The 10975-nt window shown below is 51.4% G+C and overlaps 1 pseudogene; it reads left to right on the top strand.

The window, feature by feature from the left end:
• Positions 1-10320: 10320 nt before the first annotated feature.
• On the top strand, positions 10321-10743 carry LOC149345816 (transcriptional regulator ZNF706 pseudogene; annotated as a pseudogene).
• Positions 10744-10975: the final 232 nt, after the last annotated feature.

The following is a 10975-nucleotide window of genomic DNA, read 5'->3' as shown; positions in this document are numbered from 1 at the left end:
CTCCACCCCCCCGGAGGCCGGAGCGGTTCAAGTAATAAGTTTTATAATTGGTCATCCTGAAAACGTCTGAATCATCTGTGCTCCAAGTCTCACTGAGCATGATCAAAGAAAAAGCAAATGAAAATTCGCCAAAGAACTCCTCTAAACACAATATCTTGTTTTTTACAGAGCGTGCGTTCAAGTGAATCGCGTTAAGCGTTGTCGGCGCAACACACGAAGCAGTGCGGTTCAAGTCACTCGGCAGATAATACATCTGCTGCATGTCGATTATGTTTCAAGAAGAAACTCGAAAGATACCATGCTGAGTGCTATAGCCGATCCAAATCGCTCTTTCCCTTCACATGAATGGCACTCATTCCCTCACTTCGCCTAACGAAAACCTTTCCATTGACATACCAAGTGAACTTATAGCCTTTTTCTTTGGCACAGACTTTAGTTGCCTGAAGCAGTTCTCTATTTCGGCGTGTTAAATTTTCTTGCATGAAAATGGGCGGGTCGCTATCTTTTAGGTTCTTCTTGTTCTTCAACCAGTTTTCTCTTGTAGCTTGCTTCGCAAAACGCACAAGGATGCCTGGCGTCTTATCACGTTTAGCGGGAAGTCGATGAACAGTTGCTATCTCCGATTCCATCAAGCGAGGCACTCGAAGTTTATCAGCCACGTTATTTAATATGACTGTTAGATCCTCATCCTGCACTTCTTGTATGCCATGCAGTTCCGAGTTCAGCTGCCTGCTTCGGAATTCAAGATCGTGTATCTCCTTTTCAAACTGAGCTTGTGCTGCCTGATTTAAGTCATCCTTTTTCTCAAGCTCCGATATCCTCTTTTTTAGGTCCATGATATCAGCCTCTTGGTGGCCGACCTTTTGCTCAAATTCATCAAACTTCGAAGATATGAAGCTAAGAGACTCCTCCATGCTTTCAATTTTTTCTGCCAGGGGCATCAGCCGCTCTAACTTTTGGTTAATTGAGAAGAGCGCGAGTTTGATATCTGTTTCAGAGCCACTACTCTCTTTACTACATGTATTGCTACTTCCTGCACTTCTGCATGATGGGCACTGCCACGCTTTCTTTGTGGCCTCATACTTCGATTTGAAGGTCTTTTCAGTAAGACCAGCACATTTTCCAAAGTGATAGTTGCTCTCGCATTTGGAACATTCCACAAATGGCTCATCCTCAGAGATGATCACATCACACGTGCTACAGGAATCAGACATTGCTTGAAGTGTACAGAAGTACTCGCAAAACGAATCTCAGTAATGCAAAAAGCATAGCAAATGTCAACAAAGGTCAGCAAATGGCAGCAGCAGCAGCAGCAGCAGCAGAAATACTATTAAAATGGATATTATGGAAGCATAGGGCTACTAACCTGCAAAAGAGCAGTTTTTCAAATGGTGTTCACGGCCTGCTGCCGCTGCTGCCAAGTGACGGGCGGCCGAAGATGCTCCGCTTTTTGTTGGGTCGAGCTGGCTGGGCGCGCATGTGCAGATGACTTCTTGCCAGGAAATCCCTCGTCACTGGGGCGGATCCGTGAAATGTAGAGCCAGAAGTCGACGCAGCGCTTCGTATGCACGTTCGGTGGGGCCTCGAAGTAGACGGCACTGCAAAAGAGCAGTTTTTCAAATGGTGTTCACGGCTTGCTGCCGCTGCTGCCAAGTGACGGGCGGCCGAAGATGCTCCGCTTTTTGTTGGGTCGAGCTGGCTGGGCGCGCATGTGCAGATGACTTCTTGCCAGGAAATCCCTCGTCACTGGGGCGGATCCGTGAAATGTTCAGCCAGAAGTCGACGCAGCGCTTCGTATGCACGTTCGATGGGGCCTCGAAGTAGACGGCACTGCAAAAGAGCAGTTTTTCAAATGGTGTTCACGGCTTGCTGCCGCTGCTGCCAAGTGACGGGCGGCCGAAGATGCTCCGCTTTTTGTTGGGTCGAGCTGGCTGGGCGCGCATGTGCAGATGACTTCTTGCCAGGAAATCCCTCGTCACTGGGGCGGATCCGTGAAATATAGAGCCAGAAGTCGACGCAGCGCTTCGTATGCACGTTCGGTGGGGCCTCGAAGTAGACGGCACTGCAAAAGAGCAGTTTTTCAAATGGTGTTCACGGCTTGCTGCCGCTGCTGCCAAGTATCCACTGAGGATACCGGAAATAGGCCGTCTAAGTGTACCGACGTCTTGAACAGGGCGTCTCTAGGAAACGTATATGCATCAGGAGTCCACCCAGTACACTTGGTGACACCTTCCAGCGTTGGCAATGCCGGCTGGTTATTGCGTACATCTCGAAAACGCCGGCAGGCTTGGGGCAGAGGCTACATGGCGTATCCATGCCATCGTTGCCGAAAAAGAGAGGTGGCGGGAAGAAAGCTGGCCTGCGTACCCACGCGAAACTTCGTCATGTAGCGCAGTAAGTACTACGAGTAGACAGTTCCTGTCGGGCCGCAGTGGGTGCTGCGACATCAACGAAACGACGCACGTCCGCGACTTTGTGCTGGCGATGGAGGCGGAGAGGTTCTTTCACGAAAGCACTCTAGGGGCCGATGAGTCGTCCTTCTGTTGTAGGGCTGAAACGAAAATGGTGATAACGGCAAAGAAAGCCGAATCGTATTAAGATTTAACCGGATGACACTGAAGAGGAGAGCGAGACAGACAGTGAGCATTGCTGCGCTTCTTGCATGACTTGTACAAATACCATCTAGAGGAACAAGGCCTGAAGCTCCTCCTCCCCCATGACTGACGTCACAGCGGTGTGTCCGGCAAACACGGGCGCTTCTTACAGCCAAGGTTAAAGCACGAGCCGCATCTGCTAAAAATCTTTCGCGGGAGGCACAGCGTCTAGGACTGAGACGCCCGTTTCACTATGACATGCTAAATAACGCAGGCATTTGCTGTCATTTATTCTCCTCGCCGCTCAAAGTAAAAGGGATGCACCCTTGCTCGTTCTCTCGCGGTGCTCGAAATAAGAACGTAGTCGGAGTTTATCACTGACGTCCGCCACTGTCGCTGTTCATAAAAATAATGTCTGACGCCAATTTCTTTACGCTATGCTAAAGAAGACGAAGCGTCTCAGCTACTACGGAGAATGCCAAGCCGCTTCTGGGTTTCTAAGCAAAGAGTGGCGATGGAAAAGGGGGCATTCTTGCTTATCAAACAGAATTACCGCACATGAACAAAGAACGAAAGTGGTGTGCAACGTGGCGCTTACTTCGAATATACAGTTCATTTCGATCGCCACCCGCCGTACGGCAGAATCTTCCAAACCCAAATCAGAAGAAAAAAATAGAAGTAGAACTAAAAAGCGGCCGCGAAGTACACACGCACACTTTCAATCGCGCATACAACATGGCAAGCGATGCAAGCTCAGCCGGAGGCGGCAACAATTTTTTATCCCAAACGGGGCGCTAACGCAAATTTTGCATTTCTTTTTTGATACCAGTCGCTTCAAGAATCTCTAGATTTTATTTATCCTTCTTTGCAGCTTCGCAGTTTTCGAAATGCGCATAACTTACACCTAAAAAATGTGCAGGAGCACTGCCTCTACCATGCAATTCATTAAGAAAACCTCTGTCATGGCCACAAGTACATGGAAAGAAAACCTAACCGAGAAAACGTGTAGATAGCGCAGTTATTGTTTGCAGGCATATCAAGGTATTATTCTCAATAAAAATCTGTAATAAGTCTGTGCCCCGTACACGCATTGATCCAAACATTCCACATGTTGCGCCTCTTTCCTGTTCTGTGTTTTTTCCTTCCTGTTTCGTCTTTTTTGGCGTACGACATTCTTTCATTCCACATGCCTGCGTCTTCTTCCGAACTTTTCAATACAGCTAAAAAACAGAGTGCAAGTTAGCGACATGGACGAAGAAAAGACAGACACCCCAACGCCTTTCAATACATTGCTTCCTACCAACCAAACCATGGGCTGCGATCGCGTACATTCGTTACCATGAACCCCTTACTATAAAAAGTAATATTTGGTGAGACTGAGTGGCCGCAATCAATTCCGAACAAAATTAGGTGGTGACGTAGTGCATAACTAATCGAATTAGCAACACCCTGCAGCACTTCTTAGCGATTAAAAACATCGACGACTGTTTAGCAGAGACTATTTCATCAAAGGCTATGCATTTGCTATGCAGCTAGATGTGCGACAAGCAAGAATCTCATTAAAGGGCAGGCGGAAGCATTTGAGTGGACTTACATGGGATTTAACAGCCCTCTTTCACAGCAAGCGCTAATTCTTATAATAACGAGGTGGAGCGTTTTTGTTCTTGACACTGTGAATGTCGTGTTTGCAGACGTGCATAGACTGAAGTGCCTGGTGACCCGCAGCACACAGAGCATCAAAGAATAGCGCTCGCAAACCAGATTGGAGCATTCCTATCATGGCTTATTTGATATTAGCATAACTGGGGAAAGAAACGAATAAACGCAAATAGGGGTCTGTCTGAGTAATGCAACGCCGAATTTTACACTTATGGTCCTCTTTGATAAGTGCTCACTCCTTTCGCATGTAGTATCGCCACACGGCCAAACAGAGCACGAATACGTGCTGTGTACGCTGTTCACTGATGATTTTTACGTACAATACACGTAATGTTTACGGGACACGTATTCTTGGGAAAAAAATTATTGCATCTTGGCCTCAGCCTTGCTGGGGTGGTAGTGACGTTTTAGAGTGACTTCAATTTTCTGTTACTCTCCTTTCTCTTTCTTTTTTTTATCCCCTCACTCCTTTCCCCCCGTGTAGGGTAGCAAACCGATTACTATTTCGGTTAACCTCCCTGCCTTTCCTCTTCTACATCCTCCTCCTCCTCCTCCTTGAGGATACGGTATGAGGGGACATGCATGTTACCAGCACGCACGTGTCCTTATACCTGGAGACTTTTCAAGCGACTGGATTACGTGATTCCGCCAAAATAAAATTTTCTCCACATCACAGGCTCGTACACATTTCATCACAATGGCATGTAACAGCCCTGACGTTTATATACTTCTTCGATGAGACTGTTTGTGGAGATTCCTGACGAGCTATGCTGCAGACGTCAGCTGAAGCTTGCTGGCGGATGTCGGCAATGTCTCGCTGCTTGTATTCACTCTCACGTTCTTTATTAGACGCGAATTGCAAAGAATATCATTCACAATTGCAGGGAAATTAGGCTGTGAATGCGTGCATGTTTACGGTTTCTCTGTAAAGCTAGTGCACATTTTTCCAATAAACGCACTGTAGGATGCGGGTTTGTTAAAGGCACTGGGACCTCAGGAGCAGGGCGGCAACAGTCCGTGGTCGGCGAAGGCGAGAGCACAGCACGCGCAGCGATGGCAATGCCGCCGCTAAGCAGAACGGTCATCTTCGTCTTCACAATTGCCCCCGGGGAAAAGAGGAGCCAACCTTGCGACTTAGGGCGCGGGCAGGATGGCTGGGTCGTAGAATGGCTTGAGACGTTGGACGTGAACAGTCTCGCGTCCACGGCAGCGGCGATCAGAAGACGGCACAAGAGGTTCGACTGTGTAATTAACTGGAGATGTACGCTCCAGGACATGGTATGGGCCATGGTATTTGGCGAGAAATTTTTACGACAGGCTCGGAGTATTTGTCGGAACCCAGAGCCACACAAGGGAGCCATTGGGGAAGTGTGGCGTTGTTTGATTGAGGTCGTGGCGGGATTTCTCTCTGCACTGGTTGTCAGTTGTGAGAGCACGGGCGATGCGGCGGCAGTCTTCGGCGTCTTCGGCTTCAGATAGAGGCGTATACTCGGAAGCGTCGGGTTGGTACGGCAAATGGTGTCGATGGTAGCAGAAGGGTGACGGCCGTAAAGGGGAAAGAAAGGAGAGAAGCCAGTAGTGGACTGCGTTGCGGTATTGTACGCATAGATTACATGCGGAAGCACAAGATCCCAGTTAGATTGGTTTGAAGAGACGTACATAGATAACATGTCACCAAGGGTATGGTTAAAGCGCTCGGTGAGACCGGTGGTTTGCGGATGATATGCGGAGGTGGGGCGATCAATTATATTGCACTTGGTGAGCAGTGCCTTCAGAACATCGGATAAGAAGGCGCGGCCTCTGTCGCTCAGCAATTCACGAGGGGCGCCGTGACGAAGGATGAATCGGTTTAAAATAAAAAAGGCAACTTCGGAGGCTGTGGCAGCTGGAAGGGCGGCGGTTTCGGCTTACATTGCCAAATGGTCAACCGCGAAGATAGCCCAACGGTTGCCGGCCGAAGTGTACGGAAGGGGGCCGTATGAATCAATGCCGACACAGTCAAATGGTCGTGGCGGGCATGGTAGCGGCTGCAATTCTCCAGCAGAACGTTGAGGAGGTGGCTTGCGACGTTGACAGGTAAGGCATGAACGCACGTATTTGAGGATGAAGGTGTACATGCCACGCCAATAATATCGTAGCCGGATGCGAGCGTAGGTTTTGAACACTCCGACATGACCACTCTACGGGTCAGCGTGAAAATGGGCGCAAACTTCCGAGCGAAGGTGACGGGGAATAACTAGCAACAACTTGCGGCCACCTGAACTGTAGTTGCGGCGATAAAGGAGGCTATCGCGAATTGAGAAATGGGAAGCATGGCGGCGAAGAGCACGCGAAGGAGAAGCAGCCGTAGGATTGGTGAGGAAGTCAAGAAGAGAAGATATCCATGGCTTGGCACGCTGCGCGGAAGGCATGGAGCTGATGTGAAGCATCGGTGAGGAGGCGTCTAAGGTTGAAAGGCTCGAAGTATTGGCTGGAAGTGGGCAGCGCGATAGAGCATCGGCGTCTTGATGTTTGCGGCCAGTACGATACACGACGCGGATGTCGTATTCCTGGAGGCGAAGGGCCCACCTCGCGATGCGACCGGATGGGTCTTTCAGACAGGAAAGCCAGCACAGTGCATGGTGGTCGGTCACGACGTCAAACGGGCGGCCGTAGAGGTAAGAGCGGAACTTGGTAAGGGCCCAAACTATCGCCAGACGCTCTTTTTCAGTGACCGAGTAATTAGATTCAGCCTGTGTGATCGTGCGGCTGGCGTAGGCAACGACGTATTCGGCGAAGCCAGGTTTGCGTTGTGCGAGTACGGCGCCGAGGCCTACCCCGCTGTCGTCAGTATGGACTTCGGTGGGTGCGGCCGGGTCAAAATGGCGCAGTATCGGTGGGGCAGTGAGGATACGGCGCAAGGAATCGAAGGCGTCGTCACACACTTGGGACCATTGCGAAAGATCGGAACTGCCGGACAGAAGTTGTGTCAAAGGTGCAGCGATTGAGGCAAAGTTGCGTATAAACCTACGGAAGTAGGAGCACAAACCTAGGAAGCTGCGCAGTTCTTTGATAGAAGTAGGTCGAGGGAACACAGCCACAGCACGAAGTTTAGCCGGGTCCGGACGGACACCCTCCTTGGAAACAACGTGGCCTAAAATGGTGAGTCGGCGAGCGGCAAAATGGCACTTCTTTTAGTTGACCTGGAGGCCGGTGTCAGAGAGGCAGGTGAAAACGTGCTTCAGGCGGTAATGGTGAGTGTAAAGTCAGGCGAAAACACGACGATGTCGTCGAGGTAACAGAGGCAGGTCTTCCACTTGAGACCACGCCGAATGGTATCCATCATCCGCTCAAACGTGGTGGGAGCATTACAAAGACCGAAAGGCATTACAGTAAATTCATATAGGCCGTCAGGTGTTACAAAAGCTGTCTTGGGGCGATCGGCCTCTTCCATGGGTACCTGCCAGTACCCGGAACGTAAATCTAAAGAGGAAAATATTTCGGCCCCTTGCAAGCAGTCTAGCGCGTCATCGATGCGTGGCAGGGGATAAACGTCTTTGCGCGTGATCTTCTTAAGGCGGCTGTAGTCTACACAGAAGCGGATGGAGCCATCTTTCTTTTTGACGAGTGCAACTAGCGAAGCCCAAGGACTGCTTGAGGGGTGAATGACGCCGCTCTTGAGCATTTGGTCGTCTTGATCTTCAATAACTTGGCGCTCGGTTGCCGACATACGATAGGGGCGCTGCCGTAGAGGAGCGTGGGCACCTGTGTCTATGCGATGTGTGACAGTCGACGTTTGGCCCAGTGAGCTGTGATGACAGTCGGAGGAGGCGCGGAACTGGTGGAGCAAGTCGAGAAGCTGCGTTCGCTGCGGCGGTGGAAGACCTGCGTCGATGGAGCGGAGAAATAGTTCGGTAGATGGAGGTGTGGGTGTACAAGATGGTGGGCTGAGTGCAGCGAGACTGATGTGCGATGAACCGGCAGTCGCCTCATGGGTTAGAATAGACGCGACAGGTTGGACACTGCCGACACATTCGCCACGGCGCAAAGCACTAGGGTAGGGAAACGGGTTACAGACCCACAGTACGGAAGGCCAGCAGAAATAGTCAATACGGCGTAAGGCAGAGGAAGGCACTTGCGCCGGAGAAAAGTATGGGCTGGCGTGAAAAGAACAGTGTCATCACGGGAAGGGGCACAACAGAGGCGCAGAAGGACGGAAGAGCATGGAGGCAGGTCGATGTCTTCGGTGACGAGGGCTTTAATACATGGCGGTGAAGGAGCAGCGTCCGGCAGGGATTGGGGCAGAGCAGAGAACCCGACTTCAGCGCGAGCGCAATCGATGACAGCAGCATGAAGAGACAGGAAATCCAAGCCCAAAACAACAGAGTGAGAACAACACGGCAGTACGACGAACTCGATCGTATAGAGGACATTCTGAATTAATTCTCGAGCGGTGCAAGCTGCCGACGGCTTGATGTGCTGAGCGCTGGCCGTGCGCAGCGAGAGACCGGCAATTGACGTCTTAGCTTTCTTCAAGCGGCGACAAAGGTTTGCGTCTATTACTGAAATTGCGGCGCCAGTGTCTACAAGGGCCATGACAGAAATTCCCTCGACCGAAACGTCAATAAGGTTCGCTGGTGACAGCTGAGGTCTTTGGTAGTTCAACGAGAACGCAGTTCTTGCCTCAGGAACTGCGACATCTAGCTTTTCTCTTGAGAATTACTTGGGCGGCGACGCATCGGAGAAATGGAGCGTCGTCACGGCGAAGGTAAACGGCGGTCGGCAATCGCTGAACGGTCGGGGGAGAAAGGCGAATGGACGCACGGGGCTCAGCAGACACGGAGTACTGACGCGCTGGAGGCCAGTACCCGACCGGCGGTGCCGACACTGGGAGACGGCGACGGCAATGGCGGGCTACGTGGCCAGGCAATCCGCAAGTGTAGCAAATAGGCCGGTTATCCGTCGTGCTCCAAGGGTCTCGGTCTCGTGGGGATGGTCGCATATAAGGTGCCGGCGCTTGTACGGGCACTGACATTATAGGGTACGCAGGCGACGTAGGTTATGCGGCGACTTCAGCGTAAGTCATTGGACGGGTGACAGGTTTGGGGCGACGTTGGCATAATTCAGAGGGGTGGCGACTGGTCTTGGGGCGGCGTCAGCGTACGCCAGCGGAGCTGCGACAGGTGATGGTGAATGCGCTGACGGAAGCACCTCAGCAACCTGCTCTCGAAGTGCATGTTGGAGAGCCGGGGCCAAATATGGTGGCGACCCTTGAGGGCTAGGCAAAAGCAAAAGCTGACGGGCCACCTCCTCACGTACAAAGTCCTTGATTTGCTGCAGTAGAGACGAGCTGTCAGCTGCGGGTGTCAGTCCAGAAAGTGACTCTGCCTGAGCTGAGTGCTGACGAGTCAGGACCCTCTGCTTACGCAGCTCCTCGAAGCTCTGGCACAGCGTGATCACTTCCGAAACGGTGCGCAAGTCCCGAGCGAGAAGCATTTGAAAGGCGTCATCATCAATGCCTTTCAAGATCTGCTCGATCTTGTCAGCTTCCGGCATGCTGACGTTCCCTCGGTTGTAGAGGGCGATTACATCTTCTATGTAGCTAGTGAATCTTTCGCCGACCTGCTGCGACCGTTCACGCAAGTGCTGTTCGGCGCGAAGTTGTCTGACGGCTGGGCGACCAAACACGTCGGAGAACTTCGTCTTGAAGGCCGACCAAGTCGCAACGTGCCCTTCATGGTTGCGATACCATAAGTTTGCGACGCCGGTAAGATAAAAAATTACATTGTTGAGCTTTGTCTCGTCATCCCACTTGTTATATAGGCCCACCCGCTCGTAGGATGCGAGCCAGTCTTCCACGTAATGGTCATCTGTGCCGCTGAAGATAGCCGGTTCCCTTTGGCGAAGGGAGCCGGCACAGATGACAGTCGGTGGACCTGCTTGCACGGCTTGGTGCTGGGTGTCCACAGGTATCGCAGGTGTCGGAAGAGTGCCGCTACGGAGATCCAGAGCCGATATCGTTACCCGGCGACTCCACCAAATGTAGGAGTGGCCAGTAGTTATGAAGAGCGTCGAAGGTATTCTCCAGTGGGCAAAAAATAGTACCCAGGAGGCAGCGCGCCGAAGAAAAGTACCGCTCAGGCTTCGTCAATTCCTTTTTCCGTTGCCGTCGGTGACGTAAGGGTTTTGCAAGTATGGCTCGCGGACAGCAGAAAATTCAGTCACAACAGAAGGCGGCAAAGAAGATGGAACAGCAGAAGAAACAGCGAAATCACGACCAGAAGGTTGCGGATGCCAAGGCCTTTGTTCACACCTGCACCGTGTGCAAGGCTCAGATGCCGGATCCGAAGACTCACAAGCAGCAGTTTGAAAATAAGCATCCGAAGAATACCCTGCCAAGTGGCCTGGAGGGAGTCTGTACTGAAGATTCTGCCAAGCAAACCACGGTAGTGGCAATCTGAAGGTGATTGTGTGCTGAGGGAGATACCTTCATGGACTTGCCACCACATTTTTTATACCCAGCAGCTCCACCAAATGTAGGATGGGGGTTTGTTAAAGGCACTGGGACCTCAGGAGCAGGGCGGCAACAGTCCGTGGTCGGCGAAGGCGAGAGCACAGCACGCGCAGCGATGGCAATGCCGCCGCTTAGCAGAACGGTCATCTTCGTCTTCAGCACTTGTAAGTTAGACGTCGTGGATCTCTTTTGTTGCGGGTCCTATATTCGGTATTACTGCTTTTAAATA

The sequence above is a fragment of the Amblyomma mixtum genome, chromosome 4, assembly GCF_055824585.1.
Source record: "Amblyomma mixtum isolate Tamu chromosome 4, ASM5582458v1, whole genome shotgun sequence".
In the NCBI taxonomy this organism is placed as follows: Eukaryota; Metazoa; Arthropoda; class Arachnida; order Ixodida; family Ixodidae; genus Amblyomma; species Amblyomma mixtum.
The sequence above is the reverse complement of the archived record's forward strand: the minus strand, read 5'-3'. Positions and strand labels throughout refer to the sequence as shown.